Raw genomic sequence first — 11,455 nt, 5'->3', positions numbered from 1 at the left:
TGAAGCCCTGACCTGTCCGCCTGGCCCGGGGCTCTGCAGGCTCTGGTCCCCCTACCCTCGCTCCCCCTGGGCGAGGCTGTTTGTGACTGCGACGTGGCCAAATGCACACAAGCCGCAAAAGTCATAGAGGATACATTCTCTCCTCATACCTTAAAAAATACACCGTGGTATCTGGAAAGCCGGGTTCCAGCTTGGAATTCTCAGGCTAGGCCGGGCGGGCACAGTGGTTCACGCCTGTAATCCCATTACTTCCCAAAGCTGACACGGGAGGATTGCGTGAGCCCAGGACCTTGAGACCAACCTGGGCAATATAGTGAGACCCCTGTCTCTACAAAAAGTTAAAAAATTAGCCAGGCATGGTGGGACATGCCTGTACCCAGCTTGCTCCAGAGTCTGAGGTGGGAGGATTGATTGCTTGAACCTGGGAGGCAGAGGTTGCAGTGAGCTGTGATCATGCCACTGCATTCCAGCCGGGATGACAGCGTGCGACCCTGTCTCAATTAAAAAAAAAGAGAGAAAATAAAAAAAAAAGAAAAATCAGTAGAATTCTTGGGCTCCTCGTTGATTTGCATCAGGACATGGAAGTGGGGTGGCTGGTCTCAGCCCTCAGTCCTCACTTTCAACACCCGCCTTTCTCCCCACCTCCAATTCTGTGCCACACAGAGATGGGTCTCCTGGTACATGCCTGCGGACCCTTCAGTCCTCACCCACTCACAGCCATCCCAGGCCACCCTGCAGGAGGAAGGGGCCCTAGGAGTAGGTTTGTGGAAGTCTGGGCAGGGACTCCTGAGGTGTGGGGGCTGAGGTGCTATGTAGGAGCTGTGGGCACATCCCAGTGGCCCCGTAGGGAGGGGGCAGGCCAAGGACAGGGCTCCTCGCCTGAGTCGAAGGCAGTGATGGCATTCATGACTTGGTGCTCTGGGTGAGCCACATGACCCATGCACTCCTGTCCCTCCTCTTGCTGTCTCTTCCATGCCTTTGATCACAGTCGTGTTGCTCAGAATGCCTGCTTCTGCTTCATGCGTGTGTGGTGAGGATTCCAGGCTCACGGTCCAGGTTTGAGTGCTGGTGTTGACACACACCTGGACCGTGGGAGATGGCTGATGGGTGTCTCTTCCTCTCCCGCCCTTCTCTGAGCTGCACTGAGGAAGAAGACAGGAGGGTCTCATCCTCTCCAAATGCTGAGAAGTCCCTGGGGAAGGGGACCCGGAGGGGCCGATCTGGCTCTTGAACTGGGCTGGTAATGGCCACAGGTGGTGTCATTTTCAACTAAACCCCCAAATCTGGAAAAATGAATGACATCAGACCCTGGCGTTTTTATGTGACGTTCTTCTTGGTGGATAAAGGATGGAGCTTCTCCAGAAAGAAGTGGGCATTCCACCTGCCAACTGTGCAGGGAGAGGCAGAGGCCGGGACAAGAAGTAGAGAGCGGGAGGGTGCCGTGGGGAGGCTGGGAAGGCTGGGGTGCCCCGGTGTTGACCTCTCTCTGCGCCCTGGGTGTTGCCACGTGGACTTCAAGGACGGAAACACACTTGCTCCTCCCCACTGCCTCGCTGGGGAAAGGAACAAGCCAGGCGAGCAGGCATCAGTTCTGAGTTAGGCTGGCAGTGAGCTCTCCTGCTCTCTGGCACCTTCAGCGAAGCGTTGTCAGAATTTACTCTCTGCAGGTTCTGGGAAGGGCAGCCACGGTCCTCTGGATCTGGCGAGTGGGCACCGGGGCCAGTATCGATGGGTGGAGGAATGTGACCCTGACCCATGGTATTCTGAGGTCAGTCGGCCTGAGTGGTCTTGGTTACAAATGGGGGCGTCGAAGTTTATAAAGGCGGTCTGGCGACCTGCTAAACGCCAGACTGTGTTTGCGCAGTCGAGTTAATGTATTCTCTTGGGTTCTAATTCTTTTGAAAAATAATATTTCATACTTGCTTTGGCAGCATGTATATTAGAATTGGAATGATACAGAGAAGACTGGTGTGACATTGCGCAAAGATGACATGCAAATTCATGAAGCATTTCATATTAACTTTTTTTTTCAGACAGTTTCATTCTGTCACTCAGGCTGGAGTGCAGTGGTGAAATCTTGGCTCACTGAAACCTCGCCTCCTGGGTTCAAGTGATTCTCTTGCCTCAGCCTCCCAAATAGCTGGAATCACAGGTGCATATCACCACACCCAGCTAATTTTTGTGTTGTTAGTAGAGGCAGGGTTTCACCATGTTGGCCAGGCTGGTCTTGAACTCCTGACCTCAGGTAATCTACCTGCCTCTGCCTCCCAAAGTGTGGGATTACAGGCGTGAGCCACGGTGCCTGGCCTAAAAAAAAATTTTTTTTTTTTTTTTGAGACGGAGTCTTGCTCTGTCACCTAGGCTGGAGTGCAGTGGTGTGATCCTGGCTCACTGCAAGCTCCGGCTCCCAGGTTCACGCCATTCTCCTGCCTCAGCCTCCCAAGTAGCTGGGACTACAGGCACCTGCCACCATGCCCAGCTAATTTTTTGTATTTTTAGTGGAGATAGGGTTTCACCGTATTAGCCAGGATGGTCTCGATCTCCTGAACTAGTGATCCGCCCGCCTCGGCCTCCCAAAGTGCTGGGATTACAGGCGTGAGCCACCGTGTCTGGCCAAAATTTTTTTTTAAAGAAAAATAATATTTCACAGAGTATTTAAAAATATATATTTGATCAACCAGAGAACCATGCTCACAGGCCAAATGGATGTGAGGGGAGCCTGTCCCAGACAGTCCCAGGGAGTGCCTGGGACGGGGCAACCCGGCATAGTACAAGGGCTCTCAGGTCAGACTGCTGGGGTGGGCCTGACTCTAGAGGCATGTGCTTTATGACAGGCCAGTAGTTCATAGGACTGGCCTCAGTGCACCTTGAGACCCTCATCTGTAACGTGGGATCCCAGAGCACCCAGCGCTGAGGGTGGTGTGTGAAGCAGGCAAGACGGCCCTCGCTGGAGGCTGGCTGTCGACGGCAGGCTCTCCCTGCATCTGCAGGGCCCAGGGTGAGTGTGCAGATGGGGATCCACGTGGCACATGACTGGGTTTAAAGTTATGGAATATTACTGATAATATGTTTTATTTTCATGCTTTGGCAAACATGTACTTTTCTGTCGCTCTAGTGGGCCAGGTTTGAACGGAGAACTTCCCGGTGGGTCGCTTAGAATTCTCTGCTGATTTGGACCACATGGGAGAGCTGGCCCCAGCCCTCAGCCATTTCCAGGCATCAGTATCGTTCATCCCAATCTCTTCTGTTTGTCTCTACAGAAGTTATAGGAAAAGGCAAGAGAAAACCCAGCCTATTGTTAGGAGACAGCGATGAGCAGAACCAACCCGAGGCCTGACCCAGATGTTGGAACTGTCCAACAGGGCTTTAAAACAACTATGACAAACATGTTGACGATCTAGTGGAAAAGTGGACACCGTACGTGACCAGATGGGGAGTGGCAGCCAAGATAGAAAGTATAAATTGCATGGAAGAGATTTTAGGAGGAGGATGTTGGCACCATGTGGAAGATGGGAGGACACAGAGGTGTTAGGACAGTACAGCTGCCTCTCGGTATTCTTGCGGGATTGGTTTCAGGATCTCCTTTGGATGCCAAAATCCAAGGATGCTCAAGTCCTTTATATAAAAGGGCTTAGCATTTGCTTCTAGCCTGCTGTGTACTTTAAATCATCTGTAGATTACTTATACCTAACACAGTGGAAATGCTATGTGAATAGTCACGCTGTGTTGTTGTGGAGGGAATAATGATAAGAAAAAAAGCCCATATGCGTTCAGTAGAGATGTAATTTTTTTTCTGGGTATTTCCAATCCACGGTCAGTTGAATCCATTGATGTGGAACCCGCAGATACAGCGGGCCAGCTGTGCTGCTAGAGTGGGTAATGACAGGGAAGGCTGTGGCAGAGCTTCGTCATTCAAGGAGGGTCTTGGTATTTGTTCTGGTTTCAAGTTTAGCAAAATTGATGTTGCTCTGATAGAAGCTCCTGTCTAACTGATTGATGTCTTATCTTTCTTAGTGCCTCAAACTCAATCTTATTCAGACATGTTATAACAAGTTCACGTGAGTTTATTTTGGTGTAAAAACATTCTGAAATCTATGCATAGTTTTTTCATAATACACATTCTCCATGAGCCTTTTGAAGACAGTTTGCCTCTTACATTGATTTCAGACCAACTGACAGGTGAGCAACAGTTTGAGGAATTTGGGGAAGGGTGACTGGACTCTGAGTGTGAATTCTGAGGGAGTGGCATGGAGGGTGAGCTCCAGCTACAGGGCCCACCCTGTGCTAGCCCTGGTCACTTCCCAGCCTTCCAGGTGCCCGGGAACCACTCTCCCCAGCTGCCCTGGGCACTCCCAGCCAGGGCAGAAAGCATTTGTCTGGGAAGTCCGGCCACTGCCTTCTGGGCTATGATCTGGGGCAACAGTGCCTCCTATGGCAGGGGACACCCAGGACAGTGTCTTTAGAGGCCTGCAGATTCATTAGATTTTCAGTTATTACCATTTTAAAAATGAGTTAAGTCCTTCCAGGCTCAGAATTTCAAAGGACAGCAATCACCTCTGGTTTTACTTTAAGAAGCAGAAGCCTCAACTTCACAAAGTCCTGAGGTGGCCTCTCTGGGAGGCCCTGCCCAGTGTGAGCTGCAGGGTGGCCCGAGAGGAGTTGCCTCCACGGGCCTCCTTCCTGTGATGATGAGTTGGGAGGTGGTGGGGCACGAGTCCTGCCGTATGGGCGGTCACACGCAGGCAGCTCTCAACCAGAGCTTCGAGGTCAGTGGCCTGGCCCCAGCATGGGCCACTTGTTGCGCTATAGCAAACGTTGATTGATCCCTTTTGTTGTTTTTGTTTTTCTAAATCTCCAACAGGCATTTTGAGGACAATTGTGGATAATTGATGTCATTAATAACAGTAATAATGTTAGTAATCATTGATGTTGTTATTATTATTTTTTGAGATGGAGTTTTGCTCTTGTGGCCCAGGCTGGAGTGCAATGGCATGATCTTGGCTCACCACAACCTCCGCCTCCCAGGTTCAAGCGATTCTCCTGCCTCAGCCTCCCGAGTGGCTGGGATTACAGGCGTGTGCCACCACGCCTGGCTGATTTGGTATTGTTAGTAGAGACAGAGTTTCTCCATGTTGCTCAGGCTGGGCTCGAACTCCCGACCTCAGGTGATCTCCCCTCCTCAGCCTCCCAAAGTGCTGGGATTACACGCATGAGCCACCGTGCCCAGCCATTTGATGTTATTTTTTAAATTTGATGATGACATTGAGATTATGTAGGAGCTCCACACTGAAGCGCCATGATCATACAACTGACTTTTAAATGCTTCACAACAGGGTGTGTGCGCGTGTGTTCACACTGAGAAAGCGCATGTGGAGAAAAATTAACTATAGGTGAATCTAGGAGAACGGTACAGGTGTTTGCTTTATTACTGTATTCTTTTTTCAACTGTCCCATATGTTTGAGAACTTTTAAAATAAAATATTGGGGGCAGGGGATGAAGAGTGAATGCTTCAGCCCAATGAGTGGGGGACAGAGGCATCCTGGTACCAAGTCTCCAAGTTCTGCAGATAAGAAGCCGCCACCAAGAGGGTAGTGCTGGGCTTTCTCTCTTCCCGTGGACAGAGAAGGGACAGACGAGCACATGGTGCCAGGCGGCGGAGGGACACAGTGGCTGGAAGGGAGGACAGCGTCTGGGAAGGGCTTCCACGGGCAGGACGTCTTCAATCACGGGCAGTCTCTTTGCTCTGTCACCACGGAGATGTGAAGGGGAGGGAGACTTGAATCTCTACACTTCCAGGGCTCTGAGGTGCCCCCATAATCGCCTGCTGGTCAGTGAGGGGCACAGCCCCTTCGGGCTAATTCCACCCCACCAGCATGACCAAGCACCTCTCGTGCTGGGTAGAGAGGCAGTGGACCGCTGACCGCTGTCGGGGTGATGAGTCCGTCGAAGTCTGGGGAGGACGTGCGCGGAAATGCACCCGGGGTTCTGTGTTTGGGTGCGTTTGGACGGTGGCAGTGGTCTGGGGACGGGGCCTATCTCTGCACCTCCCCCTCAGGCTGGTTTTGTGTGGGGTTGGGAACAAAATAAAGAACCTGTTTATATACTTTTCCTAGACAAGAGCAAGAGTCCAGAAAGGGTTGGGATGTCTGATTAGAAAATATTTCTGTTTTTGTGGAAGTGCTAAATCGCTAGAGTGACAGAGGAAGTCCCATGTGAAAGGTTTTGATCTATGTGGAAGATGAACTGTAAAGCTCACAGCGCCTCTTTCCCTGCATGCTTTGGTTCTCGGTTTAGACAGAATCAGTTTCTTCCTTGGCCAGTGAGTAAGACCGGATGATCTTTAAATTCCCTCCAGCTCTCACATCCAGTGACTAATCAATAAATAATAAATTTAAGTGCTAACTTAAATTAAACAAAACCAGTTGCCTGTAATCCCAGCACTTTGGGAGGCCCAGGTGAGTGATCAGTTGATGTCAGGAGTTTGAGACCATCCTGGCCAACATGGTGAAACCCCGTCTCTACTAACAACAACAAAAAAAATTAGCCAGATGTGATGGTGGGTGCCTGTCATCTCCGCTACTCAGGAGGCTGGGTCAGCAGAATTACTTGAACCCGGGAGGCGGAGGTTTCAGTGAGCCAAGATTGCGCCGCTGCACTCCAGCCTGGGCAACAGAGCTGGACTCCATCTCAAAAAAAACCCAAAAAAACAAAACCCAGTTGATACAACTCCCTCTACAAGGCCTGCTTGCCGCATTTTGTCTATTTTATCTATTTCTCTATTAATTATAGTTGATTTGCCTATTCTATTTTTTTTGTTTTTTTGTGTTTTTTTTGTGTTTTTTTTTTTGAGATGGAGTCTTGCTCATCACCCAGGCTGGAGTGCAGTGGCTTGATCTCGGCTCACTGCAAGCTCCGCCTCCCGGGTTCACGCCATTCTCCTGTCTCAGCCTCCCGAGTAGCGGGGACTACAGGTGCCTGCCAATGCGCCCGGCTAATTTTTTGTATTTTTAGCAGAGACGGGGTTTCACCGTCTTAGCCAGGATGGTCTCGATCTCCTGACCTTGTGATCCGCCCGCCTCGGCCTCCCAAAGTGCTGGGATTACAGGCGTGAGCCACCGCGCCCGGCCGTCTTGCCTATTCTATTTTAAAAGATCTTGATATCAAGGAATTTATTTGACTTCCTCTTTTACAAAACATTTCTTTATTTTTAATAGACAAAAATTGTGTACATTTATTGTGTACAACATGTTTGGAAAGAGGTATATATTGTGGACCATCGAGCTAGCTTTTTGTTTTGAGACGGAGTCTCACTCTGTCGCCCAGGCTGGTGTGCAGCGGCCTGGGACTACAGGCGCCTGCCACCACGCCCCACTAATTTTTTGTATTTTTAATAGAGATGGGGTTTCATCGTGTTAGCCAGGATGGTCTCGATCTCCTGACCTTGTGATCCGCCCGCCTTGGCCTCCCAAAGTCCTGGTATTACAGGCGTGAGCCACTGTGCCCAGCCTTGCATCGAGCTATTCATGTATGCATTACCTCACATACCTACTCTTTTGTGAGGAGAACACCCAAACTCTATTCTCTTAGCAGTTTTCAGGAACATGATACATTGTTACTAAGCACAGTCACCATGTTGTAACAGCTCTTAGCTACTTATTCCTCCTATTACTGAAACTGTGTTTCCTTTGACCAACATCTCCTGGCCACCTCATTTCATCTCTTGTAAGACCATAGTGAGCATCTCTCCATGAAGTACACAATGAAGAATAAATATGTGTGTAGAGAGGTGAGTGCAGCAAGTCCAGTCTGTAACGCGTGTGATCTGACAACTGTCTCATGCTAAGGGGCTGGCTGTCCTGTACAGCAGTTCAGCACACGGGGTGCATATCCCACGCACAGCTGTGATGGGGTGCTTTTCCCTGCGGAGCATGACCCGTCTGTCTTCAGTGCGTTTTAGTAGGAAGGGCTCTGAGTGAGGTGACAGGACCCTCGGCGTAGTCCGTGATGAACCCCTAAATAGCTGTGTGGCCTCTGAGCCTCAGCATCTTCCTCTGCAATACCGGGGTTTGAATCAAGTCACATGTAAGGAGCCCAAACTCCTGGGCTTCCCCAGCGCCCCACTGTCACACGCCCCAGCACATTTGTGGACCTCAACCTCCACCCCCCCAGCCTGGCCCCTGGTCTTGAACACACGCTGGCTGGCGGGGACTGGTGGCTGAAGCAGGAGCTGGGAGGAGGGGAGAGAAGCTCAGGATGGGCAGGGGAGCCAGGGGAAGACCAACTCTGGAGCCTCCCAACCCGAGAGTGAGGGTGGGAGCAGGTGAAGGAAGGAAAGGCACCCTCACTGGGATTTCTGAAAGCAGCAGAAACAGAACAGCTGTCTTACGTGGGGCTCACACATGTTTGAAAATGTTCTTTTATTGCCTTTGGGGCTCACATGTTTGCAAATACTCTTGGGGCTTATATGTTTGAAAATACTCTTTTATTACTTTTCCATTAAAAAGGAATAGATGAGGTTGGGCGCGGTGGCTCATGCCTGTAGTTCCAGCACTTTGGGAGGCTGAGGCGGGCGGATCACCTGAGGTCAGGAGTTTGAGACCAGCCTGGTGAACATGGTAAAACCCCATCTCTACTAAAAATACAAAAATCAGCAGGCGTGGTCGTGGGCACCTGTCATCCTAGAATGTGGGGAGGCTGAGGCACGAGAATTGTTTGAACCTGGGAGGAGGAGATTTCAGTGAGCTGAGATCGCGCCACTGCACTCCAGCCTGAGCGTCAGAGCAAGACTCCGTTTCAGGGAAAAAAAAAAAAAAAAAGAAGAAGGAAAAAAATTAATAGATGATACTAGATGAGTCTTGTAAGATGAAAAAATTCTGGAGATCTGTTGCAGAACAATGTGAATATGTTTAATGCTACTGACCTGTACATGTAAAAATGGTTAAGATTTTATGAGACATATATATAGATATATATGAGATACATAATAACATATTATATTATGTGTAATTATTATTTTTTTGAGACGGAATTATGCTCTTGTTGCCCAGGCTGGAGTGCCATGGCATGATTTTGGCTCATCACAATCAATCCACAGGGGTAAAAACAGCTTAAGAAAAGAAAGCCCATCCGCCTCTGGGACTTCTGCCCTTCACCTCTGGAAAGACCCTCACCCACTTCCCTCCCCTGCTCCCGGCCCCTTCCCCATCTCTGGATCTTTTGGATCTGCTCATCTTTCTTCCTGCCCTTCCTGCCACCAGCTGAACTGTTGCATAATGAACAGCTGCCAGCAAAGATATCTAAAACTGTGCTGCACTTTCCAGTTAAAAGCACAAATGGAATGTTCATTCTTTTTTTAAGCTATTTTTACCCCTGTGGATTGGATTAAATCAACGTGATCTTCACTGTCCGCACCTCCAGGCTAGGAGGAGCCCACGTGCTCTTTTTCAGGTCCCAGGTCCCAGATTCCAGGTGGGCAGGACATCGCACCTCCTGGCCGTACCTGTCATGCGTGTCCGTGTGAAGAGACCACCAAACAGGCTTTGTGTGGGCAACACGGCTGTTTATTTCACCTGGGTTCAGGCGGGCTGAGCCCGAAAAGAGAGTCAGTGAAGGGAGATAAGGGTGGGGCCGTTTTATAGGATTTGGGTAGGTAAAGGACAATTACAGTCAAAGGGGGGTTGTTCTCTGGCCGGCAGGAGTGGGGGTCACCAGGTGCTCAGTGGGGGAGCTTTTTGAGCCCGGAAAAGGACTTTCACAAGGTAATGTCATCACTTCAAGGAAGGACCAGCCATTTTCACTTCTTTTGTGGTGGAATGTCAGCAGTCAAGGCGGGGCAGGGCATTTGCACTTCTTTTGTGATTCTTCAGTTACGTGCAAGTCACAGGAGATGTGAGGGCTTGGCTTGGGCTCAGAGGCCTGACAGTACCCACCACAGCCTCTGCACTCACCAAGCCCTGCCCCTGCAGAGGATCCCGCCTTTCACATTCAGAAGTCCCACCTCCGGTACTAGAATGTACGTTCCTGACGGTTAAAGGGGACCCTTCCTGCGCGTTGTGCATAAGACTCAGCGTGTTACTTCCTATGCCAATGCCCTTAGCGAATGATTGTGAATGGAGAGACTAGGACGGCAGAAAACTTGCCGTGCAGGACTTTGCCTTTCTGAGCGGAGGACCCAGAATATTATGATAGGAATAAGGAAAAACTGAATAATGCCTGTCTTAGCAAAGCGGCTCTCTCTAGGCCTTTCTCAGAGTTTAACATATTATAAATTAGGATGGCATTAAAAAATAGAGTCAGAATGGTTTGCACCTGGTTATGATGGGCCAGGTGTTTGCCTGGATTCCATTCCTAGTCAGTCCCCGCCAGCCTAGCTAGGAACCGACCTTTGTAGCGAGTCCTAGCCTTGGTCCTGAGTGCTTCTTGGAAGGAAGGGTAGTAGCGGGCGGGGAGGTGGGTGGCTGGGCCCCCCGGCCTTTCTCTTGGACAAGCCTGCAACTCGTCCTCTCTCAGGCTCCAGGGCAGGGCAGGCACCGTCTCTAGCTAACAGCCTTGCTGGGAAAGCTACTGTGATCATGTAGGTAAAAAACGCCTTGTCAACCGCAAACTTCCAGACAAAAGTCCCGTGAAATTCTTACCGTCTGTTCTGGACAGTGGCGCGAGGGCTATTTGGAGAGTTGAACTCAGTGTGAGCCCAGCACGCGCCGCCCCAGCTGTCTCAGCTGCACCCAGGAATCCTGCGGCGGCCACTCCCCGCTCCAGCTGGCCCCGTGATGCAGAGAACATTTTCCCCACCCATCCCGGCAACGCTCGCCCTTCCTTACTAAGTCACATTTGTGCCTGACTCCCAACAGTGCGCTTCACGCCCACGCGTGGAATCCAGGGAGAAACCAGCAGATCCGCGCTCGTGGCCCGTGCCCGGCCCGGGCACCTCTCGCCACCGCGGTCCTGGCCAGGGCGGACATCGTCCACTTTCTTACCGATGAGGGAGCCGAGGCTGGGAGAGGTCAAGAGACGTGCCCGGGCGCACACTCGGCCCCCAGCTGCTTGCAGTAGAAACGGGGCCCCGGAGGTCCGGGGGGTCTGCCCCGCGGGGTGCCCGGGCCTGCAGCTGCGGCGGACTCGCTCAGAACCAGATCCACGGGAGGGACCCCGCTGGGCAGCGCCCATTCCTGGGCGGGGAGTTCTGCCCCGGGAGACACGGGGTCACCAGGCTTTCCTCGTGGGATGCGGTTTTTCTTTTTTTTTATTATTATTTTTTTTGAGACGGAGTCTCGCTCTGTCGCCCAGGCTGGAGCGCAGTGGCCGGATCTCAGCTCACTGCAAGCTCCGCCTCCCGGGTTCCCGCCATTCTCCTGCCTCAGCCTCCCGGGTAGCTGGGACCACAGGCGCCGCCACCTCGCCCGGCTAGTTTTTTTGTATTTTTTAGTAGAGACGGGGTTTCACCGTGTTAGCCAG

The 11,455-nt window shown here is 51.1% G+C and overlaps 1 non-coding gene across 1 annotated transcript; it reads left to right on the top strand.

Moving 5' to 3' along the window:
* Nucleotides 1-1,919: 1,919 nt before the first annotated feature.
* Nucleotides 1,920-2,021, top strand: LOC111553625. The gene has a single exon (XR_002735011.1). It is a non-coding gene; the product is annotated as a U6 spliceosomal RNA (small nuclear RNA).
* Nucleotides 2,022-11,455: the final 9,434 nt, after the last annotated feature.

Source organism: Piliocolobus tephrosceles, chromosome 18, assembly GCF_002776525.5.
Source record: "Piliocolobus tephrosceles isolate RC106 chromosome 18, ASM277652v3, whole genome shotgun sequence".
In the NCBI taxonomy this organism is placed as follows: domain Eukaryota; kingdom Metazoa; phylum Chordata; class Mammalia; order Primates; family Cercopithecidae; genus Piliocolobus; species Piliocolobus tephrosceles.
The sequence above is the reverse complement of the archived record's forward strand: the minus strand, read 5'-3'. Positions and strand labels throughout refer to the sequence as shown.